We start from the raw sequence: 23749 nt of genomic DNA, 5'->3' as shown, positions 1-23749 counted from the left end.
TCTTCGCGATCGATGCCCGTGCGTTGGTTCCCATAGGACCAGCCTGCTGGCCGGGAGCTCTCGATGTCTGTGGCAGTGGTCGGCCAGCCTCATCCCCCTAGCTCTTACCTTCTTGCTGAGCCTCGGCAGTTGCCCGTACAGGTCCTTGTTGGTGATGTGGATGTTCTGGTCCACATTCAGATAAAAAAGTTGAAAAGTCCTCTCTCTCAGTCGTCCTCAGACGAGCTTCCATCGGAGTCTCCAATCATTCCGGTTCTCCATACACCCGGCCAGCTCCGTAGAGCTTTCAGCTCACGCATCTTTTTTCAGGATGTCCACGTACGTTAGCGTGGGACGTCCTCGCGATCGATGCCCGTGCGTTGGTTCCCATAGGACCAGCCTGCTGGCCGGGAGCTCTCGATGTCTGTGGCAGTGGCCGGCCAGCCTCATCCTCCTAGCTCTTACCTTCTTGCTGAGCCTCGGCAGTTGCCCGTACAGGTCCTTGTTGGTGATGTGGATGTTCTGGTCCACATTCAGATGCAAAAGTTGGAAAGTCCTCTCTCTCAGTCGTTCTCAGACGAGCTTCCATCGGAATCTCCAATCATTCCGGTTCTCCATACACCCGGCCAGCTCCGTAGAGCTTTCAGCTCACGCATCTTTTTTCAGGATGTCCACGTACGTTAGCGCGGGACGTCCTCGCGATCGATGCCCGTGCGTTGGTTCCCATAGGACCAGCCTGCTGGCCGGGAGCTCTCGATGTCTGTGGCAGTGGTCGGCCAGCCTCATCCTCCTAGCTCTTACCTTCTTGCTGAGCCTCGGCAGTTGCCCGTACAGGTCCTTGTTGGTGATGTGGATGTTCTGGTCCACATTCAGAACAGCTCGCATCATTCTGGTGTAGCACCCATCTAGGGACTTCTGCAGGGTGGGTGTCAGGGTCCAGCTTTCGCATCCATACAGAAGGACAGACTCCACAGTGGTGTGGAATAGACTCAGCTTTATGTGTCGGGGGAGATTCGAGCACCACACTCTGGACATACCGTTCAGGGCCCTCCACACTAGTGCCTTCCTGACCTTAAGGTCTTGTTCTGTGGAGTTCATCCAGGAACCCAAGTACTTGAAGTCATTGACCTCTCGCAGAGCGTTGCCATCTGATGTTGTTATTGACGGGTGGTCCACGTGGAGCTTATAGGTGATTACCTCAGTCTTCTTTGCGTTCAGTCTGAGGCCAACCCTGGCACATTCCACCTCCACTCTGTTCAGGAGTTCCTGTGCCTGCTCCACGCGATCAGCCAAAGTCCAGTGTGAACATGAAGTATCTTTCTTTGCAGTCTATTCAATTGAATATAAGTTGAAAAGGATTTGCAGATCATTGTTGTCAGGTTCAAACATTGACAAGAAGCAAAGAATCAAACAGAGGCAATTGGCTCAATTGAGGAGAAACGTGTCGACCCGTAACCTCTTACAGAGTCACCCACGCTCTGGCGAAAGATTGTACGCCACATCTTTTTATTTGGACTTTCCCTGTTTACACAACAACATCTGTTTCTAAATGAATGGGGAGTATGTAAACAGTCATTGTTTTCGGTCACATTAACGCAAAAGAAAAAGATGCCTCGGGCTCGGGCTCGGGCTGATCCTGGATTCAGCTTGAGCAGGTCTTGGATGACAATAGATAACCCCCTCCCTGTCAGGCTTATCCCTGACATGTTTTAGTTGTTCTTCTGCGTTTGTCTTTGTTTCCTGTCAGCGCTCTTATTTTGGTTATTTCCTAATTATCTCCCTGAGTGCTTTGTCCCCTCAGCTGTGGCTGATTGGCACCTGGCCACACCTGGTGTCAATCAGCCAGCTGCTATTTATACCTGCCCTGCCCTCCAGTCACTGCTGGATTATTATTGTGTCTACATGTCCTTGTCGTTGTCGTCATAGCGGTAAGCTGTTCCTTATAGCTATTTACAGTTGGTTTCTCCTAGCTTCTTGTTTTCCTGTTAGCCAGATCATGTTAGCCGTTTGCTATTTCCAGTTTTTCTGTTTTCTGGTTCCTGTTTCCATTTTGCCTGTTCCTAGTTTGTGTTTTTGCTTTGTTTTGAACATTAAATCATGTTTTCCTGCTCAATGCCTGCCACCATCTCTGCATCTTGGGGTTCGTCACCAACACAACCTGACACTCCCGTCTCCTCCTATCGTACACAATGGAATTTTCCAAGCCTTTGCTTGGTGCAACAAAGACAGCCTCTTGTCTGTTCATTGGGAAATCAGAACGGAAAGTTTTTTGATAATTTACATACCATTTTTCTGACAATTCTATTCTCTTTTTATTCACCATTTACACAACTTCACTGCTTTTGGCTTTTGTACAAACGTCTGCGCAACTATTTTTACCTCCGGGTTGTCAGGACTTGGACTATGGCGTGGTTTGTTCTCCCGTGGTGCAAATGAACATTTGGACCAGACATGGCGTGAAGGTGAAGACATGATTTATTTAAACACTATAACTACAAAAAGAACAAACTAAAGGTGCGCACAAGGCGGAAGTACAAACTTGACAAATGAAACCAATACTTGCACGTGGGCAAAAAAACTAAGGACATGAACAAAAGTCGCTAACTGTGGCATGAATAGAAACAACTTACTTGGACATGGCATGAAGTGCGCAGAGGTAAACAAAGTGTGAAGCAGAGAGTCAGGGGTATGAATCCGGATGTCGCCAGAACGACAAACTGAAAACAATGAACTTAAATACTAGTGACATGATTAGTGAAAACAGGTGCGTGACTCAAAACGTGAAACAGGTGCGTGACGTGACAGGTGAAAACTAATGGGTTGCTATGGTGACAAACAAGAGTGCACAATGAGTCCAAACGTGGAACAGGTGAAACTAATGGGTAACTATGGAAACAAGACAAGGGAGTGAAAAGCCAGAAACTAAAGAGTCCAATAACTAAACTAAACAAAACATGACATGACTAAAACAAAACATGATTACACAGACATGACACGGGTACCATTAAAGAAACCTTGACTTTGACCTTGACCTTGGACGCTATGTGTGCCACACTTAAAAATGTATTTTTTTTTTTGATCAGGCGTTTGAATTGAACATGAAGACGTCCAAAAGCCCTCATTGGGATCATGTTGTACACCCCAGAATTCCACTTAACCTCCGTCTTGTGTTAGGGTCGGCACTGACCCGTTTTAGTTTCTAAGTGCATAAAAGAACCACATAAATATTTTTTTTTTGCATCAAGGGTTTTTGGCTTTGTCAGGAACCTCTATTTCAACAAAATAAAACTTTTTTTTTTTTGCCAAGTAAAATTCCGATTTATTATTATGATATTGCCAACATTTTCAACATTTCAACATTTTTGCCAAGTAAAATTCCGATTTATTATTATGATATTGCCAACATTTTCAAGTTTTTTTATAAAATTGTGAATTTTGTCGAGTAAAATGACGACTTCATAAAATTGCCAACATGTTAAGCTTTTCTTGTAAAATTGCGACTGTTATTGGGGTAAAATTCCAACTTTTCTCACAATATTGCACAAATGTTCAGGGTTTTTTTTCCAATTGTGTCGCTTTTAAAAGTGCTCCCCCTCTGGTCAACATATGAAATAACAAGTGTGTGTAAAAAATTGAAATGCAACCCCTTTGGCCAAAATTATTTAAAAAATAAATAAATAAATATGTATATAGAGACATAGAATTCCACATAACTCCGTCTTGTGTTAGGGTCGGCACTGACCCGTTTTAGTTTCTAAGTGCATAAAAGAACCACATAAATAATTTTTTTTGCATCAAGGGTTTTTGGCTTTGTCAGGAACCTCTATTTCAACAAAATAAAACTTCTTTTTTTTTTGCCAAGTAAAATTCCGATTTATTATTATGATATTGCCAACATTTTCAACATTTCAACATTTTTGCCAAGTAAAATTCCGATTTATTATTATGATATTGCCAACATTTTCAAGTTTTCTTATAAAATTGTGAATTTTGTCGAGTAAAATGACGACTTCATAAAATTGCCAACATGTTAAGCTTTTCTTGTAAAATTGCGACTGTTATTGGGGTAAAATTCCAACTTTTCTCACAATATTGCACAAATGTTCAGGGTTTTTTTTTTCAAATGTATCGCTTTTAAAAGTGCTCCCCCTCTGGTCAATATATGAAATAACAAGTGTGTGTAAAAAATTGAAATGCAACCCCTTTGGCCAAAATTATTTAAAAAAATAAATAAATAAATATGTATATAGAGACATAGAATTCCACTTAACCTCCGTCTTGTGTTAGGGTCGGCACCGACCCGTTTTACTTTCTAAGTGCATAAAAGAACCACATAAATATTTTTTTTTGCATCAAGGGTTTTTGACTTTGTCAGGAACCTCTATTTCAACAAAATAAAACTAAATTATAAAATACTCTGGTTGTAATTATGACCTTGGTGTTGCTAGGGTCGGTTTCGACCCATTTATTAAAAAAAAGATTATAAAGCAATAATTAGAGGCAAAACTGAACACACACTGACAGCCAGATCCTCTCCCAATCATGTGAGCTTTAGGGGATTCTCATTTTACTTTGTTATCCACAGTGAAATGTGACATGTGAGGTCAATTCAGTATAGAGTTGGTGACTTGCAGAGTGCACATCTCCAATTTGCAGCATGCAAAAATGAAAAAAAGATTTACAGTGAGAGAAGTTCTTGATAATGTTTTTGGTGAAAATGAGGGAGAGGACACGGGTTCATTTGACCATTTTTTTAAATTGAAATCAAGGGGTATACTGACAAAAAAAGGCCCACCAAAAATATTTAAATCAATATTTTCATGGAAAAGGAAGCCTAACAAGGTAACCAAGAGATGAGAAACAAATTGGATGATAGATAATTGTTTTTAGTGTATTTAACAGCTGATTTAAGACATGGGTCAAAACCGACCCGTTAACATAAGAGATGGTAACAGAAAGCTAACACAAGACTGACTGAAAATAACAGAAAGGAGTCTTAAAGGGGAACAGTATCACCAGACCTATGTAAGCGTCAATATATACCTTGGTGTTGCAGAAAAAAGACCATATATTTTTTTAACCGATTTCCGAACTCTAAATGGGTGAATTTTGGCGAATTAAACGCCTTTCTAATATTCGCTCTCGGAAAGCATTCCGCCATTTTCTCAAACACCGAGTCAAATCAGCTCTGTTATTTTCCGTTTTTTCGACTGTTTTCCGTACCTTGGAGACATCATGCCTCGTGGGTGTGTTGTCGGAGGGTGTAACAACACGAACAGGGACGGACTCAAGTTGCACCAGTGGCCCAAAGATGCCAAAGTGGCAAGAAATTGGACGTTTGTTCCGCACACTTTACCGACGAAAGCTATGCTACGACAGAGATGGCAAGAATGTGTGGATATCCTGCGACACTCAAAGCAGATGCATTTCCAACGATAAAGTCAAAGAGATATGCCGCCAGACCCCCATTGAATCTGCCGGAGTGTGTGAGCAATTCAGGGACAAAGGACCTCGGTAGCACGGCAAGCAATGGCGGCAGTTTGTTCCCGCAGACGAGCGAGCTAAACCCCCTGGATGTCTTGCCTCACACCGTCCCGAAGATGATCAAGAGAAGAATATCGACCCTAGCTTCCCTGGCCTGCTGACATGAGGGTATGTCCATCCATCCATCCATCCATCTTTTTCCGCGGGGGCAGCAGCCAAAGCAGGGAAGCCCAGACTTCCCTCTCCCCAGCCACTTCGTCCAGCTCTTCCTGTGGGACCCCGAGGCGTTCCCAGGCCAGCCGGGAGACATAGTCTTCCCAACGTGTCCTGGGTCTTCCCTGTGGCCTCCTACCGGTCGGACGTGCCCTAAACACCTCCCGAGGGAGGCGTTCGGGTGGCATCCTGACCAGATGCCCGAACCACCTCATCTGGCTCCCCTCGATGTGGAGGAGCAGCGGCTTTACTTTGAGCTCCTCCCGTATGGCAGAGTTTCTCACCCTATCTCTAAGGGAGAGACCCACCACCCGGCGGAGGAAACTCATTTCGGCCGCTTGTACCCGTGATTTTGTCCTTTCGGTCATAACCCAAAGCTCATGACCATAGGTGAGGATGGGAACGTAGATCGACCGGTAAATTGAGAGCTTTGCCCTTCGGCTCAGCTCCTTCTTCACCACAACGGATCGATACAGCGTCCGCATTACTGAAGACGCCGCACCGATCCGCCTGTCGATCTCACCATCCACTCTTCCCTCACTCGTGAACAAGACTCCGAGGTACTTGAACTCCTCCACTTGGGGAAAGATCTCCTCTCCAACCCGGAGATGGCACTCCACCCTTTTCCGGGCGAGAACCATGGACTCGGACTTGGAGGTGCTGATTCTCATCCCAGTCGCTTCACACTCGGCTGCGAACCGATCCAGTGAGAGCTGAAGATCCTGGCCAGATGAAGCCATCAGGACCACATCATCTGCAAAAAGCAGAGACCTAATCCTGCAGCCACCAAACCAGATCCCCTCAACGCCTTGACTGCGCCTAGAAATTCTGTCCATAAAAGTTATGAACAGAATCGGTGACAAAGGGTAGCCTTGGCGGAGTCCAACCCTCACTGGAAACGTGTCCGACTTACTGCCGGCAATGCGGACCAAGCTCGGGCACTGAGCATACAGGGAGCGGACTGCCACAATCAGACAGTCCGATACCCCATACTCCCCGAGCACTCCCCACAGGACTTCCCGAGGGACACGGTCGAATGCCTTCTCCAAGTCCACAAAACACATGTAGACTGGTTGGGCAAACTCCCATGCACCCTCAAGGACCCTGCCGAGAGTATAGAGCTGGTCCACAGTTCCACGACCAGGACCAAAACCACACTGTTCCTCCTGAATCCGAGGTTCGACTATCCGGCGTAGCCTCCTCTCCAGTACACCTGAATAGACCTTACCGGGAAGGCTGAGGAGTGTGATCCCACAATAGTTAGAACACACCCTCCGAGGGTATGTCTACAGAATATATTAATTGATGAAAATTGGGCTGTCTGCACTCTCAAAGTGCATGTTGTTGCCAAATGTATTTCATATGCTGTAAACCTAGTTCATAGTTGTTAGTTTCCTTTAATGCCAAACAAACACATACCAATCGTTGGTTGGAAGGCGATCGCCGAATTCGTCCTCGCTTTCTCCCGTGTCGCTGGCTGTCGTGTCGTTTTCGTCGGTTTCGCTTGCATACGGTTCAAACCGATATGGCTCAATAGCTTCAGTTTCTTCTTCAATTTCGTTTTCGCTACCTGCCTCCACACTACAACCATCCGTTTCAATACATGCGTAATCTGTTGAATCGCTTAAACCGCTGAAATCCGAGTCTGAATCCGAGCTAATGTCGCTATAGCTTGCTGTTCTATGCGCCATGTTTGTTTGTGTTGACTTCACTATGTGACGTCACAGGGAAATGGACGGGTGTATATAACGATGGTTAAAATCAGGCACTTTGAAGCTTTTTTTAGGGATATTGCGTGATGGGTAAAATTTTGAAAAAAACTTTGAAAAATATAATAAGCCACTGGGAACTGATTTTTAATGGTTTTAACAATTCTGAAATTGTGATAATGTTCCCCTTTAAAAAAACAAATTTGAAGCCGCTTATCAAACGTTGTCCTCCCTGATGTCAGGGTTAGGGAAGGCTGCCTGAAAGCTGCTCCGACCGCATTAATGACAATTTGTAAGTGTGAAAATGTGTGATGTTTTCAAAGCTGGAGTAACTGGACTTCTTGTGCTCGGTGGCGGTCGCAGCACGCCAAAGCTCCGGGTGCTAAATTGAGGGATAATGCATTATTAAGCCAAGCGCATGGATGAATATTTTACACGCTTCTTCTGGGTGGACACAAGAGTGCGACTCCTAGATGGCCACCATCCACCTTGCTTCTTTTTTTTTGTGTGTCTGAAATAGTCATAACTCTATGTCCGCTTTCTTCTGGTGGAGGGCCAGTCCAAGGTGAGAGGACGAGGGCGACGGTGGACTCGAAGAGCGAGTCGATGAGACGCTGCTGAATTAAGGTCTCTTGTGAGCAGAACGCCACGTGCCAGCGGCCGCTCGACCGTGGATAAGTGGAGGAGACTCTTCTTAAATAATTCATCCTCCCCACACACACACACACACACACACACACACACTTGTGCAGACAGACGGATGAATATTTATAGAAAAATTCCGGAACATTGTCGAAGAAATTAAAAGAGTATTTTAGTGTAATCACACCAAACGCTTCTGGCAACTTTCTTGGGTTTTAAATTAAAAAGCCAGCACAGAATCTAATCTGCAGAAAGACGTTAGCATGGCTTTACTGGCGGGATGAGATATTGTTTCAAGTAGTACTTTGTAGCTCTCCTTTTCTTCAAGCCAATTGAAAAGTCCCATATTATGCAAAATTCCATTCATCCATCCATCCATCTTCTTCCGCTTCTGCTGCGGGGTCAGCAGCCTAAGCAGAGAAGCCCACACTTCCCTCTCCCCAGCCACTTGGTCCAGCTCCTCCCGGGGGATCCCGAGGTGTTCCCAGGCCAACCGAGAGACATAGCCTTCCCAAGGTGTCCTGGGTCTTCCCAGTGGCCTCCTACCGGTCGGACGTGCCCTAAACACCTCCCTAGGCAGGCGTTCAGGTGGCATCCTGACCAGATGCCAGAACCACCTCATCTGGCTCCTCTCCATGTGGAGGAACAGTGACTTTACTTTGAGTTCCTCCCGGATGACAGAGCTTCTCACCCTATCTCTAAGGGAGAGACCCGCCACCCGGCGGAGGAAACTCATTTCGGCCGCTTGTACCCGTGATCTTGTCCTTTCGGTCATAACCCAAAGCTCATGACCATAGGTGAGGATGGGAATGTAGATCGACCGATAAATTGAGAGCTTTGCCTTCTGGCTCAGCTCCTTCTTCACCACAACGGATCGATACAGCGTCCGCATTACTGAAGATGCCGCACCGATCCGCCTGTGGATCTCACGATCCACTCTTCCCTCACTCGAGAACAAGACTCCGAGGTACTTGAACTCCTCCACTTGGGGTAAGATCTCCTCCCCAACCTGGAGATGGCATTCCACCCTTTTCCGGGAGAGAACCATGGACTCGGACTTGGAGGTGCTGATTCTCATCCCAGTCGCTTCACACTCGGCTGCGAACCGATCCAGTGAGAGCTGAAGATCTTGGCCAGATGAAGCCATCAGGACCACGTCATCTGCAAAAAGCAGAGACCTAATCCTGCAGCCACCAAACCAGATCCCCTCAACGCCTTGACTGCGCCTAGAAATTCTGTCCATAAAAGTTATGAACAGAATGGGTGACAAAGGGCAAGAGTCCAACCCTCACTGGAAACGGGTTGGACTTACTGTCGGCAATGCGGACCAAGCTCTGACACTGATCATACAGGGAGCGGACTGCCACAATCAGACAGTCCGATACCCCATACTCTCTGAGCACTCCCCACAGGACTTCAAGAGGGACACGGTCGAATGCCTTCTCCAAGTCCACAAAGTACATGTAGACTGGTTGGGCAAACTCCCATGCACCCTCAAGGACCCTGCCGAGAGTATAGAGCTGGTCCACAGTTCCACGACCAGGACCAAAACCACACTGTTCCTCCTGAATCCGAGGTTGGACTATCCGGCGTAGCCTCCTCTCCAGTACACCTGAATAGACCTTACCGGGAAGGCTGAGGAGTGTGATCCCACGATAGTTAGAACACACCCTCCGGTTCCCCTTCTTAAAGAGAGGAACCACCACCCCGGTCTGCCAATCCAGAGGTACCGCCCCCGATGTCCACGCGATGCTGCAGAGTCTTGTCAACCAAGACAGCCCCACAGCATCCAGAGCCTTAAGGAACTCCAGGCTCTTATGCAAAATTGACTGTTAAATATGGTAAAAGGAAAAGGTAAAGTTAAAGTAGCAATGATTGTCACACACACACACTAGGTGTGGTGAAATGTGTCCTCTGCATTTGACCCATCCCCATGATCTCCCCCTGGGAGGTGAGGGGAGCAGTGGGCAGCAGCGGTGGCCGCGCCCGGGAATCATTTTTGGTGATTTAACCCCCAATTCCAACCCAACATACTAGACAACTTGTGTTTTAGTAGTAAGTAAACAAACAAAGACTCCTAATTAGTCTATGCAGTAACATATTGTGTCATTTATACACCTATTATTTTGTACACATTATGAGGGACAAACTGTAAAAAAAAAAGTATTAATTCACTTGTTCATTTACTGTTAATATCTGCTTATTTTCTGTTTTAACATGTTCTATCTACACTTCTGTTAAAATGTAATAATCACTTATTCTTCTGTTTGATACTTTACATTAGTTTTGGATGATACCACACATTAAGGTATCGATCCGATACCAAGTAGTTACAGGATCATACATTGGTCATATTCAAAGTCCTCATCTGTCCAGGTACGTATTTCCTGACTTTATAAACATAATATTAAAAAAAAATTAAAGACGAAAAAAGATCAAAGTAATCATAGTAGTATCGACTAGACCTGCTCAGTGGCCTAGTGGTTAGAGTGTCCGCCCTGAGATTGGTAGGTTGTGAGTTCAAACCCCGGCCGAGTCGCACCAAAGACTATAAAAATGGCATCCATTACCTCCCTGCTTGGCACTCAGCATCAAGGGTTGGAATTGGGGGTTAAATCACCAAAAATGATTCCCGGGCGCGGCCACCGCTGCTGCTCACTGCTCCCCTCACCTCCAAGGGGGTGATCAAGGGTGATGGGTCAAATTCAGAGAATAATTTCGCCACACCTAGTGTGTGTGTGTGTGTGTGAGACAATCATTGCTACTTTAACTTTACTTTAGATACGCTCTTGTACTTGGTATCATTACAGTGGATGTCAGGTGTAGATCCACCCATGGCATTTGTGAGCTATTGTATCCTACGATGTGTAGTGAAGCATGTTTAGCTATTCCTCGTCCTCCACTGATAATGTACTTGTAAGAAATTTACTTTATTTGTCACCATGGAGGCGAGGATTAGTGATTTAGAAGTAGCTAAAACACTGTGGATGGACATTAGCCGCTAGCTAGCTAGCCATGTGTTAAAGCAGCTCTTCCTGAGGGTGTTTCAGTGTTATAACTTCACCTTTATCTTGACTTTTTACACCAAAATGCATCCATTCTCCCTTTTCCGTCTACACACTGTGTCTGCTTGTAAGTACTCTGTGTGTGTGCGCTGCCCAACATGCTACTCTGCTCGTAAAACCAGCAATGTCGCCACGTGACGACGACGGAAGGGTGTGGTACCGGTTCTTTTTAGAGGCGGTATAGTACTGAATATTATTCATTAGTATCGCAGTAATATACTAGTACCAGTATACCGTACAACCCTACTGTGTGTATGTATATGTTGTTGCGTTTGGACCAGTTGTTCCTCCCAGGGAATTCAAGTTGCTGGTCGCTCCCAAGCTCTTTGTGACACGTACAGCTGAGTAGAAGACAGAATAGGTATTTTGTAACTTTATTTCCAAAGCCTTGGAAATAGAATGAGACCAGTCCAGCATAGAACATTCAATCGCGCAGCTAAGATGGTCTGATCTAAAATATGGAAACCTTCTCTTCTATAAAGTGTCTCTCGCTCCCACCCTCGTTGTCTCTCTTTCCAGCCCAAACACATGCCCATTGTCCTCCACAGCTGGGCACAGGAACAGATAAGGAAAATGAGTATCTGTCCTCTTTACATTCCTAAAGATAAGGTTAGACAACCAAAAGACCACAATTGGAAGAAGAACACTAGCTGTTTTGTAATATGACTATGAAAATAAAGAAGTATCACTTAAATACGGATATATGTGAATATCTGCCTCCGACAATGTATATATATATATATATATATTGAATGCTAAAATATGTATAGTACTTAGAGTAATGTCCGATGTGATGTTGTCAGCCAAATGTCGTCGTGATGCTGCAGCACGTGACGTGTTGCATATGTGACGTGACAGAAGGCGCCTCATTATCTTTTTCACTTTTGTCCAGAGGCGGCGGACGGTTACACAACCACTTCTCTCTGACTCTAAATGGGAAGAGGAGACAGATTTGACTGTGAACATGTCATGGACTCTGGACACAATTAGACGCGTGCATCATCATCGCTAGTGATGCGATACAATCACCGTGTAAACAAAGCCATGCGATATCAAGCGCTCAGGATGCAAGATGATAGGATACGTGTGTCGGTACAAAGCATTCATGTGACATCAACGAGTTGTTTAAACACGGCCTGCACACTCCATGACAGGATGTGTTGGCAAAAGATGTAGCTTCTGATAACTGATATGACAAGAAGCCTTTTTTCCACCTAAAGTTTAGGAACTTTCAATCAATCAATCAATCAATGTTTACTTATATAGCCCTAAATCACAAGTGTCTCAAAGGGCTGCACAAGCCACAACGACATCCTCGGTACAGAGCCCACATCAGGGCAAGGAAAAACTCACAACCCAATGAGACGTCGATGTGAATGACTATGAGAAACCTTGGAGAGGACCGCATATGTGGGTGGAAACCCCCCCTCTAGGGGAGACCGGATGCAATGGACGTCGAGTGGATCTAACATAATATTGTGAAAGTCCAGTCCATAGTGGATCTAACATAATAGTGTGAGAGTCCAGTCCATCTTGGATCTAACATAACAGTGAGAGTCCAGTCCATAGTGGATCTAACATAATAGTGTGAGAGTCCAGTCCATAGTGGATCTAACATAATAGTGTGAGTCCAGTCCATAGTGGATCTAACATAATATTGTGAAAGTCCAGTCCATAGTGGATCTAACATAATAGTGAGAGTCCAGTCCATAGTGGATCTAACATAATAGTGTGAGTCCAGTCCATAGTGGATCTAACATAATAGTGTGAGAGTCCAGTCCATAGTGGATCTAACATAATAGTGTGAGTCCAGTCCATAGTGGATCTAACATAATAGTGTGAGTCCAGTCCATAGTGGATCTAACATAATAGTGAGAGTCCAGTCCATAGTGGATCTAACATAATAGTGAGAGTCCAGTCCATAGTGGATCTAACATAATAGTGTGAGAGTCCAGTCCATAGTGGATCTAACATAATAGTGAGAGTCCAGTCCATAGTGGATCTAACATAATAGTGTGAGAGTCCAGTCCATAGTGGATCTAACATAATAGTGAGAGTCCAGTCCATAGAGGATCTAACATAATAGTGAAAGTCCAGTCCATAGTGGATCTAACATAATAGTGTGAGAGTCCAGTCCATAGTGGATCTAACATAATATTGTGAGAGTCCAGTCCATAGTGGATCTAACATAATTTTGAGAGTCCAGTCCATAGTGGATCTAACATAATAGTGTGAGAGTCCAGTCCATAGTGGATCTAACATAATAGTGAGAGTCCAGTCCATAGTGGATCTAACATAATAGTGTGAGAGTCCAGTCCATAGTGGATCTAACATAATAGTGTGAGAGTCCAGTCCATAGTGGATCTAACATAATAGTGTGAGAGTCCAGTCCATAGTGGATCTAACATAATGGTGAGAGTCCAGTCCATAGTGGATCTAACATAATAGTGTGAGAGTCCAGTTCATAGTGGATCTAACATGATAGTGAGAGTCCAGTCCATAGTGGATCTAGCATAATAGTGTGAGAGTCCCGTCCATAGTGGATCTAACATAATAGTGAGAGTCCAGTCCATAGTGGATCTAACATAATGGTGAGAGTCCAGTCCATAGTGGATCTAACATAATAGTGTGAGAGTCCAGTCCATAGTGGATCTAACATAATAGTGTGAGAGTCCAGTCCATAGTGGATCTAACATAATGGTGAGAGTCCAGTCCATAGTGGATCTAACATAATAGTGTGAGAGTCCAGTTCATAGTGGATCTAACATAATAGTGTGAAAGTCCAGTCCATAGTGGATCTAGTCAATAGTGTGAGAGTCCAGTCCATAGTGGATCTAACATAATAGTGAGAGTCCAGTCCATAGTGGATCTAACATAATAGTCAGAGTCCAGTCCATAGTGGATCTAACATGATAGTGAGAGTCCAGTCCATAGTGGATCTAGCATAATAGTGTGAGAGTCCCGTCCATAGTGGATCTAACATAATAGTGAGAGTCCAGTCCATAGTGGATCTAACATAATGGTGAGAGTCCAGTCCATAGTGGATCTAACATAATAGTGTGAGAGTCCAGTCCATAGTGGATCTAACATAATAGTGTGAGAGTCCAGTCCATAGTGGATCTAACATAATGGTGAGAGTCCAGTCCATAGTGGATCTAACATAATAGTGTGAGAGTCCAGTTCATAGTGGATCTAACATAATAGTGTGAAAGTCCAGTCCATAGTGGATCTAGTCAATAGTGTGAGAGTCCAGTCCATAGTGGATCTAACATAATAGTGAGAGTCCAGTCCATAGTGGATCTAACATAATAGTCAGAGTCCAGTCCATAGTGGATCTAACATGATAGTGAGAGTCCAGTCCATAGTGGATCTAGCATAATAGTGTGAGAGTCCCGTCCATAGTGGATCTAACATAATAGTGAGAGTCCAGTCCATAGTGGATCTAACATAATGGTGAGAGTCCAGTCCATAGTGGATCTAACATAATAGTGTGAGAGTCCAGTCCATAGTGGATGTAACATAATGGTGAGAGTCCAGTCCATAGTGGATCCAACATAATATTGTGAGAGTCCAGTCCATAGTGGATCTAACATAACAGTGAGAGTCCAGTCCATAGTGGATCTAACATAATAGTGTGAGAGTCCAGTCCATAGTGGATCTAACATAATATTGTGAGAGTTCAGTCCATAGTGGATCTAACATATTAGTGAGAGTCCATAGTCGCATATTTCTAACAGTGTTAAAGTTATTCATACGGGCACCCTCAGTGTAACCTGTATTGCTGTTGATGAAGTATGCTTTGCATTCACGTGTGTGTGCGTACAGAAGCCGCACATATCTTATGACTGGGCGGGCACGTTGTTAGAATGGATGAAAAGCAGACTTGACGACAGCTCGTAGAGAACGTTAAACGCAGTGCCTTTAAGGCACGCCCCCATGACTGTGGTCCGGGTGGACTACGAGATATAATGACTGATGAACAACTTCGTTCGATAATGAAGGTTGCCTCAGCTCAAAGCCTGAGCCCCGACATTAATGAACTAGCATCCAAGAAAAGATGGCAGGTATCTGGTTTGGACACATCAGATTAGATCAGTGTGTTGCAAACTGAGCAGTTTCAAGTCCTGAATGGTTGGTTTATTCATTGTTATTTTATTTTCTAATTTATTAGCCTGTGGAAAAAGTTAATGTTGATATTTACCTCAGAAGGCTGCAAATAGAAAATAATTTGTATTTAAATTGTATTTGATATGCCATTGATATTTTTTAATTATTATTATTATTATTATTTGAAACTGGATTTTGCATGTCATTATAAATGTTATAATATATAAGCCTTGCTTGTTCAATATTTAATGCAAAACTTGTTTGGGTCCCTATTAAAGTTAAGTTAAAGTCCCAACGATTGTCACACAACACTAGGTGTGGTGAAATTTGTCCTCTGCATTTGACCCATCCCCTTGTTCACCCCCTGGGAGGTGAGGGGAGCAGTGGGCAGCAGCGGTGCCACGCCCGGGAATCATTTTTGGTGATTTAACCCCCAATTCCAACCCTAGATGCTGAGTGCCAAGCAGGGAGGTAATGGGTCCCATTTTTATAGTCTTTGGTATGACTCGGCCGGGGTTTGAACTCACAACCTACCCATCTCAGGGCGGACACTCTAACCACTAGGCCACTGAGTGGTTCATTTGTTCAACCTTGGCCCGCGGCTTTGTTCAGTTTTATATTTTGGCCCACTCTGTATTTGAGTTTGACACCCCTGCTTTACACCATACTTGCCAACCTTAAGACCTCCGAATTCAGGAGATTGGGGGGGGGTTGAGGTGGGCAAGGCCGGGGGCAGGGTTAAGGGGGGAGAAGTATATTTATAGCTAGAATTCACTGAAATTCAAGTATTTCTTATATATATATATGTATATATATATATATATATATATATATATATATATATATATATATATATATATATATATATATATATATATATATTGTGTTGGCAAACTCTACATAAGGCCAAAGCCTTCACCCAAACACAAGGGCCTCATGTCCAATTGTGAGTTTGGCTCGCATTTCCCCCCAGAGGATAGAATTGGAATTACAGACAACATTTCCCAACAGCTGAAGACCATCATCAGTAATTAGGAAGACTCTCTCATCTGAAGCAATCAAGTCCACTCCCTTTAGGTCTGCAGCTCCAGCTCAGACTTCAGGCCGACAAACACTGCGTAGGAGAATTTGCCAAATGCAAAAGTGACAACTGCTACAGAGACCAGGCTGGCTGACGGTGAGATGACTTATATTATTTTGATGTTTGATTTGATGTGTTGAATTTATTTTAATTGCCAAGTGGTTGTAAATGTTAAAATGCCAAATCCAAGCTGTTAAGGGTCACTATAAGCACTTTAGGAAACACTTTTACTTTAAAAAATGGTTTATTGTAGTTTGTTTATATTTGGTCCCTAATTGCTTTTGTATTTGTCCACCTTTTACAAAGGTTATATATATATATATATATATGTGTGTGTGTGTGTGTGTGTGTGTGTGTGTGTGTGTGTGTGTGTGTGTGTGTGTGTGTGTGTATACACATATATATATATATATATATATATATATATATATATATATATATATATATATATATATATATATATATATAAAAGCCTTTTATATATATGTCTAAAAAATGCTTTAAATATATATATATATATATATATATATATATATATAAAGCCTTTTTTAGAGATATATATATATATATATAAAAGGCTTTTTATATATATATTTATATATCTATAAAAGGCTTTTTATATATATATTTATATATCTAAAAAAGGCTTTTTATATATATATTTATACATCTAAAAAAGGCTTTTTATATATATATATATTTATATATCTAAAAAAGGCTTTATATATATATATTTATATATCTAAAAAAGGCTTTATATATATATATATATATATATATATATGTATCTAAAAAAGGCTTTTTATATATATATTTATCTAAAAAAGGCTTTTTATATATATTTATGTATCTAAAAAAGGCTTTTTATATATATTTATGTATCTAAAAAAGGCTTTTTATACATATTTATGTATCTAAAAAAGGTTTTTTATATATATATTTATGTATCTAAAAAAGGCTTTTTATATATATATATATATATATATATTTATGTATCTAAAAAAGGCTTTTTATATATATATATATTTATGTATCTAAAAAAGGCTTTTTATATATATATATTTATGTATCAAAAAAGGCTTTTTATATATATGTATGTATCTAAAAAAGGCTTTTTATATATATATTTATGTATCTAAAAAAGGCTTTTTATATATTTATGTATCTAAAAAAGGCTTTTTATATATATATTTATGTATCCAAAAAAGGCGTTTTATATATATATTTATGTATCTAAAAAAGGCTTTTTATATATATATTTATGTATCTAAAAAAGGCTTTATATATATATATATATATATATATATATATATATATATTTATGTATCAAAAAAGGCTTTTTATATATATTTATGTATCTAAATATATATATATATATATATATATATATATATATACAATTTTTTTTTTTTTTTTTTTTTTTTTACACACAGACATTCGGGAGAATGGTTGTCCCGGGAGATTTTCAGGAAAGGCACTGATATTCGGGAGTCTCCCGGGAAATTTGGGAGGGTTGGCAAGTATGTCCGCAGCCAGTGGGTCCATGACGGTGACTTCTGTTTTATTTTGATTAGCCGTTTTACTGCCTTGTTACAGACACCGTTTGGAAACAATTAAGGTATTTCAATAAACAACTACAGAATATTTTTGTGCAAATAACTCATTTCACAACGTATATATCTGCGGCTAATGTATGGAAAAATATTGTTTTTTCTTCCAAAATTTCGTGGGTGCAGTTTATATTCCAGTGCAGTCCATAGTCCGGAAAATACTAAACTGTATTGTGACTCACTCAGGTGGCAGCAAAAATAGAACTTGTTGTGCATATTTGTTGGACAATGCAAATTGTGTGTGTGTGTGTGTGTCCAGAGCTAGCTGGCACATCAAACATGGATGTCATCAGATGTGAGTCAGCTGTGGCTCAGCTGTACGTGTGCATCAAGCATGAAGATGCATGCTTGCGTGTCGGTGTGGATGTAAGTCAGTACGTAAGAGTGACTCTTGGATTTGGAGGTTTGGACTGTATAAACCCTGGTAAATGTCCTCCAAATGAATGTATCTGTGCCATGACACCAGACCCCAAAAGTCTGCTTTGTGTGAGTGCTCTGATCCGGACTCAAGCGTGGCCCACGGTCCTGGCCGGGGCTGGTGCTGGAGTCGGCACAATCCAAAGAGGTGAAGGTGGGCATAATAGAAATTGACAGAATGACTCAAAACAATCCACAAAGCCCAAAATGACGTTGGACTGTAGGTGTGTGACGTCATTTCTGTCATGTAGGGTTGTCCTATATTTTGGTACCGGTACCAAAATGTATTTCGATACTTTTCTAAATAAAGGGCACCACAAAAAAATTTCATTATTGTCTTTTTTGTAACAAAAAATGTTAGGGTACATGAAACATGTGTTTATTATTGTCATTTAGTCCTTAAATAAAATAGTGAACATACTAGACAACTTGTCTTTTAGTAGTAAGTAAACAAACCCGCTCAGTGGCCTAGTGGTTAGAGTGTCTGCCCTGAGATGGGTAGGTTGTGAGTTCAAACCCCGGCAGAGTCATACTAAAGACTATAAAAATGGGAGCCATTACCTCCCTGCTTGGCACTCAGCATCAAGGCTTGGAATTGGGGGTTAAATCACCAAAAATGATTCCCGGGCGCGGCCACCGCTGCTGCTCACTGCTCCCCTCACCTCCCAGGGGGTGATCAAGGGTGATGGGTCAAATGCAGAGAATAATTTCGCCACACCTAGTGTGTGTGTGTGTGTGTGTGACAATCATTGGTACTTTAACTTTAACTAAGGCTCCTAATTAGTCTGCTGACGTATGCAGTAACATTTATCATTTTATTATTTTGTACACATTATGAGGGACAAACTGTAAAAAATGTATTATTAATCTACTTCTTCATTTTCTGTTAATATCTGCTTATTTGCTGTTTCAACATGTTCTATCTACACTTCTGTTAAAATGTAATAATCACTTATTCTTCTCTTCTTTGATACTCTACATTAGTTTTGGATGATACCACACATTTAGGTATTGATCCGATACCAAGTAGTTACAGGATCATACATTGGTCATATTCAAAGTCCTCATGTGTCCAGGGACGTATTTAATGACTTTATAAACATAATATACATTTTTTTTTAAACGAAAAACGTCGATGTAATCATAGTAGTATCGACTAGATACACTCTTGTACTTGGTATCATTACAGTGGATGTCATGTGTAGATCCACCCATGGTGTTTGTTTACATTGTGACGCTGGTGAGCTATTGTATCGAAGTCCTCATGTGTCCAGGGACGTATTTACTGAGTTTATAAACATAATATGAATTTTTTTTAAATCACAGATACTATCATTATCAGCTAGCTGCTGCCACCTACTGATATGGAAGAGTATTACACGGTTACTCTGCCGAGCTCTAGACAGCACCGATACTCAACAACAACACATCATTTGCAGACTGGCACAGTGGTTGAAAAACACTGGTCTAACATTCAAATAGGAAGAGACAACTTCTTGCATACAAAGAAAACCCCCACCCTCTCCAAAAAGAAATACAGGCTCATTGTTCTCCTACAGATAAGATATGAGGGAGTACTCCAACTCCTACATTGCAAGCCTTCAAGGTAACACACACAGTTTGCTTGTGGATGTAAAATGAAAAAAAATAGGAGTACAAAAGGAAAACCACTAGCTGATTTAAACAAGACTATAAATAACGAAATAACTCTTAAACATATATGCATTCTCCACGTCACCAATTGGAATTCTGTGAGGGATGAAATCATTTTATGATCCCCTTGAATTCTTTATTTCCCTTCTTGGAGTTAAAAATCCACTCCAAGCTACTCAAGGCTCCACTGAATAAAACACAAGCCGCCGGTGTTTGTGTGTGTGTGTGTGTGTGTGTGTGTGTGTGTGTGTGTGTGTGTGTGTGTGTGTGTGTGTGTGTGTGTGTGTGTGTGTGTGCAGGGGGAGGGAGGGGGGCACCAGTGACTTAAAACCCTGATGTTGCCAATCGGGTCCTTGTGCAGCTTTTATCACCAGTCCTTTTAAAGGGCCTACAACAACAAAAAAGATGATGATAAGATAAGAACGAGCTTGAGGCGCGAGGCGACACAGCTGTCTGCTACGTGTTAGTAAATATTTCTGCAGAAGAACAAACAGAAGAGACACATGCAAACACGGCACAGCTGCCTGCCCACAGTCATGGTGGAAGGGAGCGGCAGGTTTTCCCCGCCCAGGAGAATTTGTGTTTCCAAATGATTAGAAGGAGGCAGCAGCTGCACGTCCCCTGGCTGCAAGTGGAGCAGAAAATCAGGATAATTTCATTGTGATAATCATCATCCTCATCATCATCCTCATCATCATGGTCATGGTCGCTGTAACCCGTGTGAGGACAGAGGAGATGACGATGCGTCACACTGGGGTGTGTCATAGTTTGTGACGCTGGAAAGGAACCATTAGTGTGTTCAAAAAGTTAGATTGTTTTTCTTTTTTACCTTGAGGGGGTTTTCCATTCTTATCTGTGAGATATCTGATTTAAAAACTGGTCTTTTTTTTTTTTTTTTTTTAACTTTTCATCTGCCTCAAAGCAATGTCCGACCATATGAGGAGGTGTGAACAAAAAATAAAATAAAATAAAGATTTTTCAAATTGACTGTGTGTCGCTTTTAAAAGTGCTCCCCCTCTGGTCAACATATGAAATAACAAGTGTGTGTAAAATATTAAAGTGCGTCCCCTTTATCCCAAAATATTTTTTTTTTAAATGAATAAATATGTATATAGAGACATACTGTAATAACTTGAAGTAAATAATGAAGATTAAAAACCAAACAAAAAAAATTAACTAAAATCAGTCTTTTTCTCACAATTTCTTATATTCTTTTGGTTTCTGTAATATTGCAAAATTTTCTCATAAAAATATTACTTTTATGTAAAATGGTGACATTTGTCATATAAAGTTCTAACTTGTATCACAATATTGCCAATTGTTTTGTTGTTCTTGTAAAATAGTGACATTTGTGGAGTAAAATTTTTGTCATCATTTTGCCAAGTAAAATTCCGATTATTATTATGATATTGACAACATTTTCAAGTTTTCTTATAAAATTGTGACTTTTGTCGAGTAAAATGACGACTTCATAAAATTGCCAACATGTTAATCTTTTCTTGTAAAATAGCGACTGTTATTGGGGTGAAATTCCAACTTTTCTCACAATATTGCACAAATGTTCAGGGTTTTTTTTCAATTGTGTCGCTTTTAAAAGTGCTCCCCCTCTGGTCAACATATGAAATAACAAGTGTGTGTAAAAAATTGAAGTGCGTCCCCTTTGGCCAAAATTATTTTAATAAAAAAATCTGTATATAGAGACATACTGTAATAACTTGAAGTAAATAATGAAGATTAAAAAACAAACAAAAATTTTCCCCAAAAAAATTAACTAAAAGCAGTCTTTTTCTCACAATTTATTTTTATTCTTTGTTTCTGTAATATTGCAAAATTTTCTCATAAAATTATTACTTTTTAATGCAAGATGGTGACATTTGTCATATAAAATTCTGACGTTTATTACAATATTGCCAATTGTTTTGTTCTTGTCAAATTGTGACATTTTTGGAGTAAAATTATGACTTTTGTCATCATTTTGCCAAGTAAAATAGTGCCAAATTTTTTAAGTTTTCTTATAAAATTGTGACTTTTGTTGAGTAAAATGACGACTTCATAAAATTGCCAACATGTTAAGCTTTTCTTGTAAAATAGCGACTGTTATTGGGGTGAAATTCCAACTTTTCTCACAATATTGCACAAATGTTCAGGGTTTTTTTTCAAATGTGTCGCTTTTAAAAGTGCTCCCCCTCTGGTCAACATATAAAATAACAAGTCTGTGTAAAACATTTAAATGCGACCCCTTTTGCCAAAATTATTTAAAAAAAATTAAAAAATAAATATGTATATAGAAACATACTGTAATAACTTGAAGTAAATAATGAAGATTAGAAACCAAACAAAAAATAGATTAAAAAAAGATAATCTAAAAACTGTCTTTTTCTCACAATTTATTTTGTTCTTTCTGTTTCTGAAATATTGCAAAATTTTCTCGTAAAATGATTACTTTTTTATGTAAAATCATTACTTTCTAATGCAAAATGGTGACATTTGTCGTATACAATTCTGACTTGTATAACAATATTGCCAATTGTTTTGTTGTTCTTGGAAAATAGTGACATTTTTGGAGTAAAATTATGACTTTTGTCATCATTTTGCCAAGTAAAATTCCGATTATTATGATATTGCCAAATTTTTCAGGTTTTCTTATAAAATTGTGATTTTTGTCAAGTAAAATAACGACTTCGTAAAATTGCCAACATGTTAAGCTTTTCTTGTAAAATTGCGACTGTTATTGGGTAAAACTCCAACTTTTCTCACAATATTGCACAAATGTTCAGGGTTTTTTTTCAATTGTGTCGCTTTTAAAAGTGCTCCCCCTCTGGTCAACATATGAAATAACAAGTGTGTGTGTGTGTGTGTGTGTGTGTGTGTGTGTGTGTGTGTGTGTGTGTGTGTGTGTGTGTGTGTGTGTGTGTGTGTGTGTGTGTGTGTGTGTGTGTGTGTGTGTGTGTGTGTGTAAAAAAAATTGAAATGCGACCCCTTTTGCCAAAATTATTAAAAAAAAAAAAAAAAATGTATATAGAGACATACTGTAATAACTTGAAGTAAATAATGATTAGAAACCAAACAAAAAATAGATTAAAATTGTTTTACTGTTTTAAACAGTCTTTTTCTCACAATTTCTTTTGTTCTTTTTGTTTCTGAAATATTGCAAAATGTTCTCGTAAAATAATTACTTTTTTATGTAAAATTATTACTTTGTAATGCAAAATGGTGGCATTTGTCATATAAAATTCTGACTTGTATCACAATATTGCCAATTGTTTTGTTGTTCTTGTAAAATAGTGACATTTTTGGAGTAAAATTATGACTTTTGTCATCATTTTGCCAAGTAAAATTCCGATTATTATGATAGTGCCAAATTTTTTTAAGTTTTCTTATAAAATTGTGACTTTTGTCGAGTAAAATGACGACTTCATAAAATTGCCAACATGTTAAGCTTTTCTTGTAAAATAGCGACTGTTATTGGGGTGAAATTCCAACTTTTCTCACAATATTGCACAAATGTTCAGTTTTTTTTTTTTTTAAATGTATCTCTTTTAAAAGTGCTTCCCCTCTGGTCAATATATGAAATAACAAGTGTGTATAAAAAATTGAAGTGCGCCCCCTTTGGCCAAAATTATTTAAAAAAATAAATAAATAAATATGTATATAGAGACGTACTGTAATAACTTGAAGTAAATAATGAAGATTAGAAACCAAACAAAACAAAAAAAAGATTAACTAAAATTAGTCTTTTTCTCACAATTTCTTATATTCTTTCTGTTTCTGTAGTATTGCAAAATTTTC

The 23749-nt window shown here is 40.3% G+C and overlaps 1 protein-coding gene across 4 annotated transcripts in view; it reads left to right on the top strand.

Moving 5' to 3' along the window:
* The first annotated feature begins 16307 nt into the window (after positions 1-16307).
* Positions 16308-23749, top strand: part of LOC133577084 (neuronal acetylcholine receptor subunit non-alpha-2-like) — a 35288-nt gene continuing 27846 nt past the window's right edge. For 2 of the 4 annotated variants that reach the window (XM_061930638.2, XM_061930635.2), the window contains exon 1: positions 16313-16376. The gene's annotated coding sequence lies outside the window, so the exon portion shown is untranslated. Of the gene's footprint in view, positions 16377-23749 lie in introns of all 4 variants that reach the window. The other 2 variants (XM_061930637.2, XM_061930636.2) reach the window with 2 other exon arrangements.

The sequence above is a fragment of the Nerophis lumbriciformis genome, linkage group LG36 (genome assembly GCF_033978685.3).
Source record: "Nerophis lumbriciformis linkage group LG36, RoL_Nlum_v2.1, whole genome shotgun sequence".
NCBI classification, from domain to species: Eukaryota; Metazoa; Chordata; class Actinopteri; order Syngnathiformes; family Syngnathidae; genus Nerophis; species Nerophis lumbriciformis.
This window is presented reverse-complemented; position numbering and strand designations above follow the sequence as displayed.